This window comes from Psammomys obesus, unplaced genomic scaffold (assembly GCF_907164565.1).
Source record: "Psammomys obesus unplaced genomic scaffold, mPsaObe1.curated_primary_1811, whole genome shotgun sequence".
NCBI classification, from domain to species: Eukaryota; Metazoa; Chordata; class Mammalia; order Rodentia; family Muridae; genus Psammomys; species Psammomys obesus.
This window is the reverse complement of record NW_026596101.1, coordinates 21,823,461-21,842,773: the sequence shown is the minus strand read 5'-3', so window position 1 is coordinate 21,842,773 and position 19,313 is coordinate 21,823,461. Positions and strand designations below refer to the sequence as shown.

Here is a 19,313-nt window from a genome sequence, read left to right as displayed (position 1 = left end):
GCTTGAGACTCAGCTTCCCCCAATCTGTGGTCCCAGTCCTGCAGGCTCAAGGAGGCCCCTCCCTAGCATGTGTATTGAGAGTCACCCATGGTCAGATCTGGTCACCCTGGGCACTCAGGCCCTGACCACACCTCTTTGCTTCCTCTTTGCAACAGGTGCAGAGCCAGCGTCACAGCCTCTTCAGAGGAGCCTCTCAAGCGTAAGTAGCTTTCTATCTTCCTTATAGACTCAGGCTCACCACTGCCACCCACAGCATGATCCCAGGGTGGGGGAGGCATGGGGGAGGACTCCAGTTTACTGCATCCTCCAAGGCTCTAATAGAAGACAAGATCCCTGAGGCAGCCCCAGCACCTTGTTCTTGGCACCTCTGGGTGGAGGGACACCTGGGCTGCCTGTACTCATGCTGTGCCAGGGAGTAGCCGTGGCAGATGTCACATGGAGGTTGGGAGCTTGGATGAGTTGATACTGATATCCACCTTCAAGGGGGCCCTGGCTCCAGATTTTGATCTTAAGTCTCTCTAATCTCTCCAGATTGTTGTGCGTGTGCACGTGTGTGCATGTTTGTGTGTGTACATCCTCATGTGTGTGCATGCATGTGTTCAAGCATATTGTGTGTGTGTGTGTGTGTGTGTGTGTGTGTGTGTGTGTACGCGTGCATGATGCTGGAGATGGAAAGATGCTAATTCTGAGCTCTACCACTGAGCTACAGCCCCAGCTTTGCTGAAGGTTTGACTTGAACAAAACTGAAAACGGCCAGCAAAGTTGCGAGAGGATCTCAGCGGGTTTTCTCTCGCCCTTCACGCTGATGGTCCTGGTGTTAACGCTTGCGAGGGTGTTTCATCCCATCTCTGATGTCTGTCCTATGAAGAGACACATGAATATTATTTTTGCTGAATCACTAGTGAGTAAGTCACAAGTGGGGTGCCCCTTCCCCTAGTCCTTCACATATTTCCTAAGAGCAAGGCCATTGTCTTATGTAACCGCAGCCCAATTATCAGCCCGGGACATTTAACATTGACATAGTTCTCGTATCTAATCTGCTGATGGTCTTGGTACATACTATACCTTGCTTTTTCTTCTCTTTAGCTCCCCTCCCCCCTTTCTTCTTGTTCAGAATCATAATCTTGCCTGTAAGAAGGATTTTGATGTTGTTTTCAGGCTATTTAGCTGACTCTAAAGTTGGGACTTCCAAGCTCCTTAATCTTGACACCCACTAAGAAACACTGGAGGGTGTATACGCACTCTCAAGAACATCCCAGGTCCTTGCCCTGCCATCTGCCAAGCTGTTCCTTTCTCCTGCCGCTTTGTTGATCTTGTGACCCATCTGTGGACACTGCTCTCAAATTTGAGAACTCTGCCTTCCTGGATAGAGATTACTTAATATCTAACCTCCTTCCCTCCCCCTCTCTCACCTCTTTTCTCTTTTTCTCTCTCTTCTTTCTCGTGGCTCTGGGTATGGAGCCTTCTGGCATAAACAGTGTTCCACCCTGAGCTGTTCACCCAGCTTTTAAGGAAGGGCTGGAGCATGATCGCTTGGGGTTATCTGTGGAGCTCTCACGAGACCATCAGTAACTGCCACTTGTAGTCAGACCCAATTATGTTTATTTGTTCAGCACTCTCCACAGCCAACTGAAGACCATGCTTTCTCTGATGTCAGATGTGCCCATCCCCAGAGGCTCAGGAGAACCTCCCCTTGTTGATTGGGCGGATAACCTTCTCTGTTATGCTCAGAATCTCCACCTTAATGGTCATGTGTCAGGGACACTTATTGCCTGTGGGTACTGAGCTTTCCTGGAGGTGTAACACTTTAGCTTGTTACAACCCAAGAGCCCCATTACATCCTCAAGAGCCATAGGAGGTAGGTGTTCTTAAGCTTTCTGTTAAAAAATGGCAGATGAACAGGTGGAATGCTTACCGAGTGCCAGGCATGGCCACATCCGTCAGCAACTTGGGTGCAGACTTTCAGTACTGCTGTCTACTAAGTAATCATAGCTCCATCCTGCTATCCCAAGTTCCCACAACAATGAACCCACTTGCCCAGCTCTGGTGCCCATTTGGTGGCACTGCCTTTCCTATCGCCCTCCTTACAGGTGGGGAGTCACTTCCATGCCCAGCCCCTTCCCCTTCCCAAGGCCTTCTTGCTGCTAGTTAATGAATAGCCGAGGATAGCCAGGGAGGCCCTTGCTTGCTCCACGGCTGGAATGTGAGTTCTGTTTCTAGATAAAGAGTCTTGTGCAAGTGGCTGGCCCCATGGGGCCTGGCAGCCTCATAGGCAAGAGCATAGATGGAGGCCAGGCTGATGCCCCTCAGCACTAATCTGAGATATGGACCAGCCCTCAGACTGCCCACACCACTCCTGTGTAGCCCTCATGGCTCTCTGTTTCTGAAAAGGCTCATGGCCTCCCTTCCACCCTGCACATGGTGGTTAGTGGGGTTTGCAGGTAGCTTATTACACCAGGATGATCCACATGCCTGAGTTCTGCATGTGGCTCAGTGGCATACATCACATGGGCCCTCTAGCTTTGGGTTATCATCTGAGAAGGGCAGGATAATAGCTTTTCAGCCTTATGGTAGAGAGCATAGGGCTGGGGAGCCAGGCAGGTCCAGGTTTATTCCATCTCCAGAGCTGGGATGTAGCTCAGTGGCCCCATGTAAGGCCCGGAGTACCTTTTCTACCAAACATAGAATTAGCAAAACTCTCAGCCTAGCCCCAGCCTGTGCCTGATGTGTGATCTCACTAAACATCTCAGCCTCAGACTCCCTGCTCTGGAATGGAGTAGCCATGTCAAGCAGGAGCACTGCAGTCCACTGCAGAATGGGGGTTGGCAGAACAGGTGACACGATGAGCCCAGGAAAGTTTTATGGACTCAGGAGGACTAACAGAATTAGTGCCAAGCACCCCACATTGAATATCTCATCAAAGGAGTCCCCAGAGAAGCTGTACCCCCTTAACTGAAGAGGCAAGTCCACCTCCCCAAGTGCTGCCGTCTGGGGTGCTTGGCACTCTAAGGAAGAGACTGGGCAGGGGGCTGCTTGTCTGTGGACTCCAGTGTCCTTTGGAAAGTGCCACCTCAGCCCTACTCAGCAGTAACAACCCCAGCTTCTGCTCCCTGGAGTCCTCTGAAGTGAGAAAAGGCATTTATCATGATTTACCCTGATTATAAAATTCATATATTTTTCAACACAGGCAGTACTAGGAGGGGAAAAGTGACCCTTTCCCCACACAGCAGTGACCACAATATAATTGAGTGAAGTAGACATGCACATGTGTCCATTAGCTGCTCACGGTGAGACATGTCTGTCACCCCACTACAGAGGAGGCGGAGGCATGAAGCTCTCTCTAGCCCAGGCTTTAGCACAGGAGTTTAAGGCTTGTTGGGGCTGCACAGTAAGACCTTGTTATTTTTTTGTTTTGTTTTGTTTTTATTTTTTTATTTTATGAGAAAAGATCTGAAGCCAGCCATGGTAGCAGAGGCAGAGGCAGGCAGATCTCTGGGTTTGAGGCTAACCTTGTCTACCGAGGAAATTCCAGGTCAGCCAGGGCTACACAGAGAAACCATGTCTCAAAAAAAAAAAAAAAAAAAAAAAAAAGAGATAAAAGATCTGGAGTCCTGCTGTGTTTTCTGAAACTTCTAGGCTCTAGCCATCCTTCCCCCTCAGTGTCCTCTGTAGTTGGGACCACAGGTAACTAGCCTATATTTTCCTCTGGAATGAGGCAGGTGGGGGCTGGCAAACCATTCTAAAAAGAATGCAGGAAGTGGTCCTGAGAAGCCCCCATGAGGTACATTTTCCTTTTTCTGCCTCTACCCTTCAGCTAGACTCTGAGGACTCTTTGGGCTTCCTCACTCTATTTTATTTTTTTCAAGACAGGGTTTCTCTGTGTAGCCTTGGCTGTCTTGGACTCGCTTTTTAGAGCAGGCCAGCCTTGAACTCACAGTGATCCACCTGCCTCTGCCTGTGCTGGGATTACAGGTGTGCGCCACCACTTCCCAGCTTCCCCACTCTTTCTCCAGTGCTTGCCTGCCTCCCTGCTGTGTGGCAGTTCATCTCAAACAGTGTGGGTTTCCTCCTACACGTCTCCATTCCTGTCTGCTGAGCAGTCACTTACTCAGATTGCAGTTTGTCTGCCCTGGGGATTTTCCTTAAACTCTCCTAATAAAACTATCCTCTTTGAACTAAAAAAAAAAAGTATGTGTGAGCCAGGAGTGGTGACACATGTGTATGGTCTGAGACTTGGAAGCCCGAGGCAGGAGGATAGCTAAAAATTAGGCTACCTAGAGAATTCCAGGTCACTTGAGGAAAGCATTTACTTAATCCTCCAGTGAGAAATTGTTTTTAGTTACTCTCTCCAATAAAGCACTCTGCAGTGAACAATGCCCTGCTTCTATTTTTGATTGCAATAAATTATATATCATGTGCAATCGATCATCACTCTTGGGTGTGGAGCTGAGTTCCGGGGTGGAACTCAGGGCCTCAGCAGGCTAGATAAGCGTTCCACCCCCAAGCCTCACTTGACCCCCGACTGTAGATGCTCTGCCTTCAGGGCTCAGTAGGGGTGACAGTGCCTACCCTGCAGGAGCCAGCTCCAAGCTTTTCTGTCTGAGGCCCTGGCTGTAGCTGCACATGGCCACATCTTTACACCTTGATGCAGAGTAGAAGTCCTCCTCTTCTCCTACATGGGGATGGAACCCAGGAGGCATGCTTGCCTCACATTCTGCCACTTGGGAGTACTTCTCTTCTGGGGTACCCAGTTTACAGATGTGCAGACCCCCAATCTCAAACCTCTGGTTCTCCAGAAACCTTTTTTTTTTTTTTTGACACTCGATTTGACATCTATCACTAAAAGGAAGTAGTCTTGGAGCCCTAAAAGGAAGTAGCAGCCCCATAGAAGCAAGGATTTAAAACATCCCACCCTACAGTCATCCCTACCCAGCCCTCCTCATTGGGAGAAAACAAGAAAAACCCAGAAAATCAAAACCCATCAACACCAGGAAGTTTAAAACAGACTCTACCCTCTAGTGACCCTGAATCTATCCCTGCCACCCATGACCCTCGTCAAATAGGCATGAGGTCATGCACTGCAGCCTTCTGGGAGAGAAAGAGAAGAAAACCAAAAGCTTTTGGTACAGTGAAAGGCACATGATAATTGCTCAATAAATAATAATTGTCATTGCTACACCTTTCTGTTGCTTGGTATGCAATTCGGCCCTGCTATTTTGGGGAAGTCAGGACACATGACCAGAACTTTAGTTTTCACAAACTTTACTTTTCTGTGCTTGGCACTGACATAATAATCCAAGATAGCATTTTCGGTCCCATGTCACAGGTGGGAAAATTGAGGCTTCAGAAGACTGTGATGGTCTGTGGCTCTTATGTTTCACATTGTAGCTGCTGGGACATGGGCTTCCTTACAAATACCAGGGCCAGCAGGTACATCTCTCCTGGCTACTTCTGGCCAGAAAGCTTGGGCCTCCAGGACAGTGGCTTGGATAAAGCTTTTTGTCCTGGCCCTTGGTCCCAGCAGGGGTCAAATGGGAATCCTGTCAAGGAGAAGGTCTCTTCAAGAACAAACAATCTCTCAGAGATCAGAGGGGCTCAACACACTTGAGAGATGTTTCTGGAGGGGATTTTCACCTGTTCACCTACTATCAGCCAGTCCCTGGATGTCTGGTCTGCAGAGGGGGCTGGCTTCAGGCTCGCCTGCAGGAGAACCTCCATGGTGTCTTTCCCTGCTGCCCACCACGTTGCAGAAGGGGTCCTTAGGCAGCCTGTCTGCCTCTCTGGACTGCTTTCTCCCCGGAAAACAAAGGAGGTGGATCGTGGTGTTTCCAGATAGGCTTTTTCAGGGACAGTGACCAGATATGAAGCCCCACAGTTACTTACGGGCTGGGTGCACTGGTACAAGGGGCTTCCCTCTTCGTGCCAAGTGTTCTTGTCTGTAAAACTTGATCTGTGGGATCTGTGGAGCACAAGGAAACACTGATCCTGTCCAGGTCCCAGTCCCTGATCAGCCCCAGTTTGGTAGCTTTGTGGGACACCTCCATGGGGGTCACAGCTTCCAATCCCACTCTAATTTTGTCTGGCATTCCTCTGCCCATCATTTTCCCAGGCTGTCTGTCTCTCTCAGTGTCTCTCTCCACTCCCATTCATCCCTGCAACCCTGCCCTTCACCCAGGACTCTTGTTCTTGCTATCTCTTAATATGAGTTGTCTTGTGATTTTTCGCTGGAGGCCTTGATCATTCCTCTTACAGGACCTTCTCTTGTCTCTTATCTAAGGCTGGTGCCAGATCAGTGGGAACAATGCCACAATTGATTAGTAATGTCTGTCAGGGGAGCAGGCTAGCAGAAGGTGTAGTGCATATCATTTGTGAGGCATTGGCATTTTCTTAGTAATGGACACCTGAAGAGGGGAAGCCCAGAGGACTTCAAAAGGTCTCCATAGCCAGCAGGAAAGAGGCTTTGTGGGTACGGGAAGAAGAGAAGGAGGGATATGGGGAGGGAGAGTGTGAGACCTTGTTTTTCACACCAGGCAGCCAGAGTATTTAAACTCTCATATTCTTCTGCGCTTTGTGTTTTGTGCTGGGATGTGCATAACACAGGGATCCCTTGGGACACTGGATAGGGTTGCCAGGTAAAATACAGGGCACTGACTCCATGAGACTTTACATGCAGGGCTCTGTGATTCACTCCATGGGTCCTCTGCAAGAGCGGCAAATGCTCTTAATCCAGCTTCAGAGTTTGGTATTTTTAAAAGCATGTGGCTCTTATTGATCCATCTTTCTAGTCATGGGCACAGACCATTGCTCTGGGGGGCAGGGGAGTGGTGCCACATGTAATAAATGAGACATCCAGAGACATCTGTCATCCTAAAAGAGACAGAACCAGGGTGGCCTTTGTTCTCAGCTTTTGAAACAGGGTCCTGCTGTGTAGCTTTGGCTGGCTTGGGAGCTTATACTGATCCTCCTGCTTCACCTTTCTGACTGCTGGGACTATAGGTGTGAACCACCACAGAACACTCAGAGAGTGGCCTTCTCCAGGCTGACTGATGCTTGGGTCCTATGGCCAAGGAGAAATGTCACCTCAGCTCTTTCCCTGCTCTGCTTGGGGCAGGATCTTGACCTTTCCTTTCCGTTTGGCCTTTCCAGTTTTAGAGAAAGTTGACCTTTTCATCTGTTTCTAGTTTTGCCACCTTTTCATCTGTTTCTAGTTTTGCCATCCTGGGGAAACAAGGCTGGCAAGAGTTGCTGGATGGCAGGGGAAGTTTGGGGGAACTCTCGCATATGAAAAGCGAGAATCGAAAGCCTGGTCATCAGTTTTCAAAAGCTGTGGACTTTTGCTGCTGTGGTGGGTGTGTGTATGTTTAGACTAGTTTATGGCTATCCTCAGCTACACAGTGAGATTGAGACCAGCCTCAGCTACATGAGACTGCCTCAAAAAAAAAAACAAGTATAGTGGGGCTTTGCTGTGTTTCAGTCCCTGCTGTGTCCTGGGCACGCGGAGGTGACTGACAGCCTGGAGATTCCCAGGGCCACGGGAGTCGGAAGCTATCTTGATTGTGTGTGCCTGTGTGCGTGAATGGAAACCAGGGCTTCCAAAGGCCAGGCAAACACTCCAGCACCTAGCCTTGCCCCTGTAGGGGTGTCCTGGCTACACAAACTGTTTCCAGAGGTCTTAAGCAACAGGTGGGCAGAAGACCGGAAGGGCATTACCCATAGAGGAAACAGCATGTGTAAACGCCTGGTGTAGCAGAGAGTGAAAGCGAAGAGTAACTTTCAGGAAGCGGAGTCTTGGCCTAGCTTATCTTCTGGGCAGGGGAGGGGAAGGGGAGGAGAAGAGACTCTCACCTGATGACCTCAAAGCTGCATGTCACGTACAGGGGTTGGTTGGTCTTGCTCCACTTTGGGAGCAGTGAAGAAGTAGGGCCTGTTAGATAACTGTTTTGAAGATGGGCATCTGTGACAGGAAAGCACATCTGGGCTCTCACCCCAGCTCAGTTGGCTGGAGGTCCTGTTCAGATGACTCTTACCTTGTCAGACATTCCACAGGGCTTGGGGGTTGGCCATAGAGAACCACTCTGCCAGAGCTCCTTGTTTGACACCCATGTGGTAGAGAACCAGAAGATCTGGTGTTTTCCTGGTGGAATACATCACTAGCCCTGGCTTTCTTTCTTTGGCAGGGTTGAGAAGGGCCTGGTTGGGGGGTGGGAGGGTGGGGTCAGTGCTTGTTTGAAAAGCTCATGAAATAAAAGCTAGCCAGCTTTTATTTATCCTCAGGGGCGGAGGGTATGTTGTATCTCCCGGAGCAAATCTGATCCCGAACTGAGGCCCTTTCAGCCTTGCCTTGTGTAATTTGAGATTGTCCATTTGGCAGATTGTGCTACTGAGGGCCTTCTGGGAGAAGCCAGGGTCCTGAGGTCAGCAGTGACCCATTAGGTTTCAATTAAGATCTAGGTGAGGCATCGGAAGAGGCCAGTGGATCTGGAGACCAGACTCACAAAAGGGAGATGTCTTCTGTGGACCTCAGAGAACAAAGCTGCAGAAGCCAGGGGAGGGACTCTCCTTCTTCCCCCCACCTTCCCCATCATCATCAATCACGTGGCATCAGTATTAATGTAGAACTCGGCCACGGGGAGTGGAGGGAGTGGGGAAGGGTCAGAAGGAACTCCTTGACCAAATAAATAGATGAGTCAATTAAAAAGGGATGGAGTTAGTGGCTATTTATAGCTGTGGCCTAAATCACAGGTATCCTTGCCCCCAAGGAGGAAAAGGAGACCTTTTTTTTTTTTGGGTGGCCCAGGCTGTATATGAAGAGCTTAAGATAGCCTGAATATAACTCCATTTTGAAGTAAAGATCTTGACTGGGAACTGAATTCAGGTACCAGGAAATATCACAGAATTGTACACCTGGCAGAAAACAAAGTTAACTCTCCTAGCAACAGCCTCCAGGAAATATAACAGAATAAATGCTTCATAGAAAATAGAGACAAACTGCCTGGCAATAATCAATGGGAATCGGTTGAGAATCGGGTGGGAGAAGTCTCCCCAATGTTTCAGATATGGTTTAGAAAAATAGCCATTATGATTATATGCCTTAGCCATTGTGATTGTGTGCCTCAGAAAGGGTCACCCCGCCCTGCTAAACTTCACCCAATTCTGTAACGCCAAGGCTTGTGCCCCCCTGCTTGCTGCCATGGAAACTCCTGGCTCACAGACTTTCTCTTTAAAAATCCTGCTCACTCAGAGCTCGGGGTCCCACTTCTCTACTGCTGTGTCAGTGAGATGTGGGTCCCGAGTTCGATTGCTCTCGTAATAAAGCTCTCTTGGAATTGCATCGAGTCGTCTCCTGGTGGTCTCTGAGGGTCCCATGAACCTGGCATAACATTTACATGATGCCTAAGCTGATGAAGTCCTGGGTTGCAGAGGATGGGACACTGGAAAGAGTCTGAGCTCAGAGTGACAGCTCAGGGAAGGTTAGGGGTGGGAACACTGCCGTGTGTGTACTTGGGAAGGCCATCCAGCTATGGAAATGGCCTTAGGCTAAGGGCAGCCCTAGAACTGGCTATTCCCACTAACTTTAGTTCATTCCCTGGACTTTGGCCTCCTGGTTGTTTTAACCTGCTTGAATTTAATGGTGGGGGTGGGGGTGGGGTGGGAAATCCCTCTTCTTCTTAGCTGGAGGGGTCAGGGGTCGGTGTTCAGCAATCACAGCTTGTATCCCAGACTCTCACCTCTTCTGAGGACAATTAAGTGGGCAAACATTTGGCAAGGCCCATGTAGCATGTGGCTGTCTGGTGCTGCTGTCACTGCCCCACCTGACACATAGCTGCCATGCCACGTAGCTGCACCCAGCCTGTGAAGGCAATTCTGGTTTGGGTTGGCTCTGGAGATTTAGGCTCTTAGTTGTTTTTTTGTTTGTTTTGTTTTGGGGGGTTGTATTTTGCAAAGTGGCCCCTCTTCCTTTAGCCACTGTCAATATTTTCCTGTGCCAAGTTGAAGGGGAGTAGGACTTTGTGGTGTTAGAGGTGATAACCTGGAAATAATCCTGAGCTCAGCACTTAAGGATCCAAGATTCTGGAGTGTGCTTCTTCCTGGCCATGTAAACCTTGGTCAAGTGGCTTAACCTCTTGAGCCTCGCGGTTGGACACCTACAAAGTGGGGTACTAGCTCTGCTCTCACTGCCCGGTAAAGGTTGGACACAGAGAACCTGGTAACCTGGCATGTATTGGCTGAGCAGGTGGGTGTCTCTCTGTGTACATATGACATTTGCAGAGTGCTTTTGTTCCTGCAGGCTAAGATGCTCTGAAGTCTCATTACCTTTGGACTAATTAGGAGATAAGTGAGTGGCGGTAATCATTGGAGAAGGATTTAAGGGAAGAAGGGAAAATATTTAGCCAGATTTAAAAAAAAAAAAAAAAAAAACTGCTAATAGGTGGAATTATATAAGGCACCCAGAGCTGTGCGGCCACACGCAAGCTGCAGTTATTATTTCCACCGTAGGAGAGTGGTTGGAATTAGAGGAACAAAGGGTTGCTATGACTACAGCAAACCCAGGTCCTTCTCAGTGCACCTGGGCCAGGCCCAGGCCCTGTCTGGAAAGCAATCTGAGGCCACCAGAGAAGGCAGAGGATTACTGCTGGGGAACCAGAGCCTCATTGCTGGGAGATGGGTGTAGGCTGGGTGAGGGTGCCTTCCCTGAGGAGGTAGCATTGAGGATGGGTGATAGCCAGAAATACATTGGGGTATCTGGGAGTATGCCCCACTGTGCATTGCCAGGGCCTCCATGGTGGTTAGAGGTGGGAGTTTTCTCCCTTTCTGGCTTTGGTTCCACTAAGAGACATTCTCTGTGTGTGTGTGTTTGTCTGTCTGTCTGTCTCTGTCTCTTTGTCTCTCTGCATCTCTTTGTGTCTCTGTGTCTTTGTCTCTCTCTTTTTTAAAAAGATTTATTTATTTCATGTATGAGCGCTCTATTTGCATGCATGCCTGAACACCAGAAGAGGGCATCAGATCACATTGTGAATGGTTGTAAGCCATCATGTGGTTGCTGGGAATCGAACTCAGGACGTCTTAACTGCTGAGCCATCTCTCCAGCCCGTGTGTCTCTGTCTTTCCGTCTATGTCTCTTCTTTGTCTCTCTCTCCTTCCCACCTTCTTGTGTGATGCTGAGGAACAAGGGGCGATACACATGCCAGGCAAAGCTCTGCCACTGAGCCACACCCTAAACCCCTTATGGATATATTTTTAAGGTTTATTTTCATTTTATGTGTGTGAATTATGTGCCTGTATATATATATATGTGCACCACATGGGTTCAGTGCTTACAAAGGCCAGAAGAGGGCATTGGATCCCCTGGAACTACAGTTACAGATGGTTGGGAGCCACCAAACTCATCATCTGATCATCTGCAATAGTAAGTGCTCTAGACTGTCACCCATCTCTCCAGCCTCATGGAGATATATGTGTGTGTATACACACACACACACACACACACACACACACACACATGACATATGACAAGTTATTTTCACCATGTTGTAAAAGAGAAAATGTTTTTAATAACAAAAAGTAGAAATGGGCTGGGGTGTATCTCAGTGGCAAAGCACCTAGCATTTGAACCCCTGGGCTACCATCCCCAGTACTGCAGGGGAAAAAAAAAGGACTCTACCACTAGAAGGCAGGGGACCCTGTCCTCCAAATGGTACCAGCTGGTGAGGGCATTGTTCCAGGTGCACCCCAGCAGTCAGCCTACCCAGCCATGGGGCAGAACTCTTTGGAAAGCTGCATGTCAGAAGCAGTCATCAATCACTCTGCTATGGGCAGCTCTCCTGAGCAGAAGAGGAGACAGGGAAGGGCAGTGGGGGAGATGGGGTGTAAGGGTGACATCCCATGTTTGAGCCCCAGCAGTTGTTCTAGTGAGCCAATCAGACACTCAGCAGGGCTGTGCCCAAGTCCTGGCTGACTGAGGTTTAACCGGGGTCAATTTTGTTACTATCTTGTCAGCTGGGGCTCTGAAGACCCTGCAGTGCCAGGCACTGCTCTAAGGACCTCTGTGAGGTCATCTAATCCCTTAGTGCTACTAAGCAGGGCCCATTCTCTGGGGACTACTTTGTGAGTGCTCTCTCCGTGAGAGAGACCCATGTGTGAGAGGGACAGTGGGGCTCTATAGCTCCCGGTGTGTGGAGCTCCCCAGCCAGCTGCTTTAAATCTCACTCCAGTGAGAGGCAGTCTGGCCTCTGAGGTCTGCCCTCCTGTTGGTATTCTAGGGCAGGTATTTCTCTGGCTGGGAATATTTTCTTTCCACTACTACAGGAGATAGTGTCCCTTCTTCCACAAATCACAGACTTGTCCCTGCAGTGTGGTGCCACCTGTGAGAGGCTAGCCCAGCTAATTTTTGTTCCTAACGGGATGCTGAGCTGAGGTGGACCTTCTGTACCCATGGCTGCCCACTGTAGCTGAGTGTGGCCTCTGACACTTTCTGATTGGATCAGACTGGCAAGCCCCAGAAGTCACCCCACCAGCCCTCAAGTTTCTCTCTCAAACTCTTGCCAGTTAAGAAGGTGGATGAAGTGTCTTGGCCTTGTCTAGATTTGGAAGCTAACCTCTCTTGCTTGCTGGGTTACCTGGGACCAAGGCATGTGTCTTCCCTAAGTGTTTGTTTGTTTGTTTGTTGTTTTGTTTTGTTTTGTTTTCCCCCCTCTTTGTGGAATAAAAGTAAAAGTATGTGGTGAGGCGCAGCCTCAGAAGGGCCCGAGAAGCCTTCGGCTTTGCTAGGCCCCTGGTGTATGCAGCATGGTACATGCACCAGCCAAACAATTGGCCCTTCCACTGGTCAATTTTGTTTGACATTTCATCCAGTGCCTCCCAGTTCACAGCCCCGCCCTTCCCAGCCTCTCTTCATCCTAAGACTCCTGGGAAGTGGATGTAACAGGTGAGATTTCTGGACTCCACCTTAAAGATTGAGTCAATATGTATATATGGGTCCAGGTACCCACACCCTAGCTTATGTCCCAGGGTTCTACAGACTATCAGGCCAAGGGCTGGCTGACTGGGAGCAGTAGCACATGCCTTTAATTGGGAGACAGATGTCGATTGATCTCCATGAGTTCAAGGCCAGCCTGCCTGGTTTCTATGAGTGTTAGGCCTGCCAGGACTACACAGCGAGACCTCGTGTCAGAAACAAGATGAAGACACCAAGGTTTTTCAAACAGATTTTGAAACTTTGCCCAAGTTTCCCAGTTCTGAACCAGAGCCCAGCCACAGGCGAATGTAGTTTTGCTATGTCAAGATCTGGGATGCACAAGGCTTCTAGCCTAGGTGGGATACCTTTAAACACGGGCTCTCCAAGGGCTGGAAAGGGGAATGCGAGGAGAACATGGCATACCTGGGACACAAAAGAGGGGTCACCTACCCAGGACCAGGCAGAAAGGGCTGGTGAAACCTGGGGTCTTTCTGGGTGAAGTTCAGAGCTCTGCAGGCAGCTGGTTGTCATTGCTAGTTCTTGAGCTGGGGCCTGACCTGGCTGCCAGGCAGAGTGTGTTAGAACTGAGCTGGGAGGGGCACACCTCCGAGGAGTTTCCAGTGGTTGGTGTGGCATCTTGTGATGCCACGTAAATGGCAGGTCATGAGAAGGCAGTGCTGTGCCCTGGGTGGGCATCACAAGAGCTTACCTGGGCTAGCAGTAGATAGGAGTTGCCCTGGGAGATAACCTGCGCTGATTGTGTCAACCTCCAGATCCTCCCCACATGGATTTTAGTGCTGAGTTTTTCTTCTAGCCAAGCAGTAGCTGGTATTAGGCACCATCTTGTAGCCCTGGAAGCCGCTGCCACTGCCACCTGCTGCACCAACGTCCATCAGTCTGACAGAGTTAGATATGAGTCCTGTGTACCCAGGTTTGCAATAGGGTTTTTTTTTTCTCTGCCTCTGGCACCTACTGTGTCCACAGGGTGGGAGTGTTAGGAGTGTCCCCACTCCCCTCCCCTCCCTCCAGTTCCTTCTGGAGCACATCTCCTGTGGCCATCATGTTGAGCCACTCCTGGTAGGGTGCTGTGAGGTCAGGGCCTTGATTTCCTCACCCACAGAGTGGTATTGTATATGGGTGTGCCAGGCCTTCTGAGACTCTGTCATGCAGCTTCCAAGGAAATTCCCTGGTACTCAACAAACCTTTAGGGAAAAACACCAAAGCAACTTCAACCCAGAGTCATTTGGAGAGCCAAGAATGTGTTGTGTGATAGAAATTGAAGCTAAGATTCGGGACTCTCCATAACAACCAAAGAGACTCTTCATCTTGGGGAAGTTGTACTCTGCGGCTGGGCACAGGTTCCAGGTCACCCTTCCTCTGTCGATCTGTTTTGGCCTGTGGCTCTGCAGAACATGCCTGCACTGAGCATCAACAGGGCCCTCAACACTCTGATGCATTGTGATTGATGTCAGGAAGCAGCTGGGGCTCTTTGGTGGGAGGGGTGACAGCTGAGCACAGGCTGATGTGGGGAGAGGCGGGAGGCCATTGCCATGGACTCTGGCAGTCACTGCCTGGTCAGTACTCTTGGGTGGTCTGGTGTACCTCGTCAAGGGCACTCTCGGAGCCAAGCTGTGGGGTGTTGAGAAAGCATCCTGTGGAGGTCTTCAGCTTCTGGGGGTCAGGGTGGGAAAGCAGGTAAAGTTTCTCCTTGGCTCAGAACACAGGGTGGCCCTGGGTAGGTGACTGCTACTGCCATGCTTTTAGGTCCATAGTCTGGTTGGGCTTTGGTGTGAAGAAGGAAGGACATCCTTTCTATGGGGGGAGAGAGGCATTAAGAGAGGAGCACTGTGGGGAGGGGTGCATTTACAAATATCACACCCTGTGCCCAGACATTGTGCCCACTGCACATATGGTAAAGCTGAGGCCCAGGGCCAGTGATTTGCCTGAGGGCACAAAGCAGAGTACACGGTCTGTTCTCCATGAAGCCAGGGCTTCAGATAGCACCCAGTGACAATGGTAGGGGCCTGGCAGTGTAGAGGGGTCACAAGAGGTTCCAGCTAATACATGGGGATTCTCTTGCATTTCTGCAGAGAAAGAGAAGGGGATGGTCTGCCTCCCTTTCACACACAGTGGACACGGGTGCAGCCTTGCGTCTCTGTAGCTTGAAAAGGGGAAGTTTGTGGAAGCCTTCAGGAATAATCCTGGGCTCCACAGTGCCTGCCCTAAGACCCTGGTGCCCCACCCCCACCACAAGAGGCGAGGGGGGGAGGGGGCGATGCTGGGGAAGTGATGCTGCTGGAGGTGAATGACAGCCCTGTGGCTGGGTGAGTCAGTGCCAGGAGCCAAGGCCTGCTGACTCACCCTCCCCTGGCTCCTCAGCTGAGGGGGAGGAGAAAGGGGCAAGGGAGGAGCAGAGCTGCCCCTTTAGAGCTAAAATCATGTCCACCTTTGGGACTAAAGGAGACAGGTAGGTGGCCAGGAGCAAGGCGTCCCTGAAGCTTTGTGTGTACACAGTCTTCAGGTGCCCATACCCCAGCCATGATTCTAAGACAGGCCCTGAGCACCCAGGGGAATGCCATGATATGGTCAGGTCTCCCTAGTTCCTTCTTCTCCCTTTCCCCTTCTTTCCCTCCTCTCTTCTTCCTTCCTCCTCTTCTCCCTCTCTCCCTCCTCCATCTGCCTCTTCCCTCCTTTTTGCCCTTCCTTTTCTTTTCCTCCCGCCCTTCCTTCCTCCTTTCCCCTCTCCTGCCCAGCTTTGTTACTACAAGCTGGAGGTCTGCTGAGTAGCATTTGGTGACTAGGCCTTACTACCCCAAACCCCAGCCTAGGCTTTGGTGTCCAGCTCAAAGGGAAGGAATCGTCTCTGCACCCCCTCTCTACCTACCTTGGAAGCCCTCCCATTTTTCCTGTGAACTTCCCATAATTTTTGTGTTGCTTTCCCACTGTCTCTGGCTTTAGGGAACAATAGGATAACCCTTTAACCAGACCAAACAAGTAGATGACAGGGGGGTGACTGATGGGGCTTTGTTTCCACACAGCTATCTCCTGTCACCAGGGAGAACTGTCCCCCTGAGCCAGGCCTGCCTGGAGTCACGTTTTGTAAAGGGGTGGCCTGTGGTTTGCAGAGCTTGCCGTCATTTCTGGAATCTGGTGCTAGCCCTGTGCTGAGAGAACACTGTTTCCCCATATCACCAGTGGTCGACCTTAGGCCAGTAGGAATGAGGTCAGCTACTCACTGGTCCCGCAGTAGGTGGCTCCAGGGTGTTGGAGTTAAATGACCAGAAAGTCACATAACACCCCTAGCAGGCACCTCCAACCCCTTTCTGAGCTGTAAGGAGGGCTAGCCGGGGACTCAGGGATAGCTGGGGCTTGTAGATGAAAGGGTTTTTAGCCCTCAGTGGGACAGCAGAAAACTCAGGATAAATCTAAGTTTAAATCTGGCCTGGAGGTCTTGTGCCCACAGGCACTGGCATCGTCAGGTCACATGTTTATTTGCCAGGTCTAGTATAGCTCTCTTTTAAATTTTGTTTGTTTGTGTTTTTGAGACAGAGTCTCACTATGTCACTCAGGGTGTCCTGGAATTCACTCTGTAGTCCAGGCTGGCCTCAAAGTTGCAGAGATATAACTACCTCTGACTGAGATTAAAGGTGTGTGCTGAGATTAAAGGTGTGTGCCACCATGCCTGACTTATATTAAAAAAAAAAAAAAAAGGATTTATTTTTATTTAATGGTTGTGTGTCTGCACACCAGGTGTGTGTAGTGCCTGCAGAGGCCAGGGGAAAGCATCAGATTGAGCTACCATGGGCTGCTGGGAACAATATCCAGGTCCTCTGGAAGAGCAGCTAGTGCTCCTAACCACTGAGCCACCCCTTCACGTCCTAATACGACTTCGTGTATACTTCCCCTCCCCTCAGAACCCTGTTTCCTCAGATCTTCTACATAGAGCTCGGCTTGATGGCGGGGAAGTGGGAAGCATGGACTGTCTGGATATGTGTCAGCTGTGTGTGTGTGGCTATAATCAGAAGCCACATTGCCCTGTCTTTTTGGTCCTATAAGCTGGTAAAAGACAATATTCAATTTGGTAGGTCTTGTCTGGAGGTCCTCTGGTGTCCTGGAGGACACCAGTGTCCTGGACTCTGGGTATAAATCCTGAGGATTTGGGGCAAAAGTGTTCCTGCTTTGAGCCTCAGCCTCTCATCCTGTGCTTCAGAAGGTGGGGCTGCAGCTGGATCAGCAGTGGAATGCTGAGTCCCAGGTAGACAGGCACCCTGCCCAGAGATGGAAAGCTAAGATAATGCTCCAGCAAGTTCACTTTCACTCCGATCAGAGCAATGCTGCTCATTGTTTTGTGCTCTGTTTCTGGCCAGCGAAACCATCAGCTTCCTGGTTGACCTCATGAGGACAAGCCACTGTGGCTCAAGCCAGCCTTGCCAGTATATCCTGAGAAGCCTCGCCCTGCCTTCACTGGGGTTGACTGAGCTAAGCCAGTGGTCTGGCCAAAGTAGGCCCGCCTGGGCCCGGGCTGGGACACACCCCTTTTTCTTTGTGTTTGAAGGACACGGTGTTAGAGGAGTTGGAAAACATACCAGAGCAGTTCAGATTTCTTAAGACACTTTGAAGGATATGGTGTCAGGGAATCCTAGACCCAGAGGCACCTTTGGTGGCAGGAGCCTAGAGCTGCCTGTCTTCCCTTGTCCCTGCTCTTCTGTTCTGCCTTTGCCTGCCAGAGCCCTGGAGACGGTTCAGTTGTCATGCTTGACTTAGCCTCTTTGCACAAATGGATAACCAAAGGATAAAGGCCATGAGATTTAATTAAATGATTAAATCTGTTAAAGGTGTATTTTAAAAAAGAGGCCTTAAAAATTAGTTTCTTCTTAAAAAAGTTTTTTTGAGTCCGTCTAGACTAACATGAAACTTACTGTGCAGCTGAGAAGGATCTTGGACTCCTGTTCCTGATGCCTCCTTCCAAAAGCTGAGATTACAGGATAACGCTGTCACCCTGGCTCTGATGTTTTCTGTACAGAAACATCTACCCTGCTTAGAGGGCAGAGCAGCATTGTTGATCTAGTTCACTTGATTCAGTGACCGTTGTTAAACTTCTTAGGGCCAAGCATGGAACCTGAGCAGAACAGCGTACCTTTGGCAGACAATTCTAGTGGATCACAGCCCTCCTACTCAGACATTACTAATGGACCCCGGTGCTCCTGCTCCTTGCACCTGTATGTGACTGTTAATATGTGGAGATTTTGCTCCAGTGAATCCCTTTTGATCTGTATGATGTTCTTGCTGACGGAGGCAGGCTCTTGTGCACAGGGTTGTTTTATCTGTACACACAACACAGTCCCATGACCCCTGGTCCAGCCTGTCAAGTCATGTGACCCTTCACTTCCCTGTTTGTTCTTGAGTTTGGTTCCCTAATTTGTCACCTGGCCCAGTGGCTTGCAGCTTGTTTTTAATTTTTAAAAAATTACATTTACTGAGTGTGTATGGGTTTGTGTGTACACCAATCACACTGGTGGTGTCAAGGTTAAAGGGCAGCCTGCAGGAGTCAGTTCAATCTTTCCATGGTGTGGATTCTAGAGATTATGCTTTTGTCCACTATCTCACAACCTGTTGCTGGCTGCTCCTCCTCCTCTTCAAATAATTTCTTTAATTTTATTTTATGGGTATAAGTATTTTGACTGTATGCATGTCTGGGTATCACATGCCAGCCAGAGCTGGTGTTGGATCATCTGAGACTGGAGTTATTGGTAGTGAACTGGGAAATGCTGGGACTTAACTAGCATCTTCTGGAAGAGCAGTAAAATTATTTTTAACCACTCAGCTATCTCTCCAACCCAGTAGCTGGCTTCTTAAAGGCACCAGGCCCTATTTTACTTGTGAAGTTGTAGAGGTGGCATCCATGACTGTCACAAGTGTTTGAGAACATGAGCTTTGGAGGTTTGGACAGACCTAGGAGCCATTCACAGATCAAGTATGCATCGTATGGCCATGTCCAAGTGACTTCACCTCTCTAGGCGGTCTCATCAGCAAGGTGATGGAGGCACATTCAGAGGGAGTTAGCTAAAAGGATGCTGGGAGACGTTTGCATCAGTGCCGACGGAACATGTGGTACTATTAAATACAGATCTCTTTCTTTTCCTTTATGATATTGTTATTGTTTTTTTTTTTTTTAACATGGATGTGTATTTTAGCTGTGTATCTGTATGTGTGCTGCATGTGTGCCTGGTGCCCGCAGAGGTTAGAGGAAGGCATTGGGTTCCTTGGAACTGAAGTTCAGAGAGCTATGAGCCACCATGTGGTTGCTGGGAATCAAACGTAGGTACTCTTAACCGTTGAGCCATCTCAACAGTGTCTG

The 19,313-nt window shown here is 49.6% G+C and overlaps 1 protein-coding gene across 1 annotated transcript in view; it reads left to right on the top strand.

Moving 5' to 3' along the window:
* Slc6a6 (solute carrier family 6 member 6) overlaps positions 1-19,313 on the top strand; it is a 73,041-nt gene that overhangs the window by 12,812 nt on the left and 40,916 nt on the right. Inside the window, exon 2 of the mRNA XM_055628421.1 lies at positions 156-199. The gene's annotated coding sequence lies outside the window, so the exon portion shown is untranslated. The remainder of the gene's footprint in view (positions 1-155; positions 200-19,313) is intronic.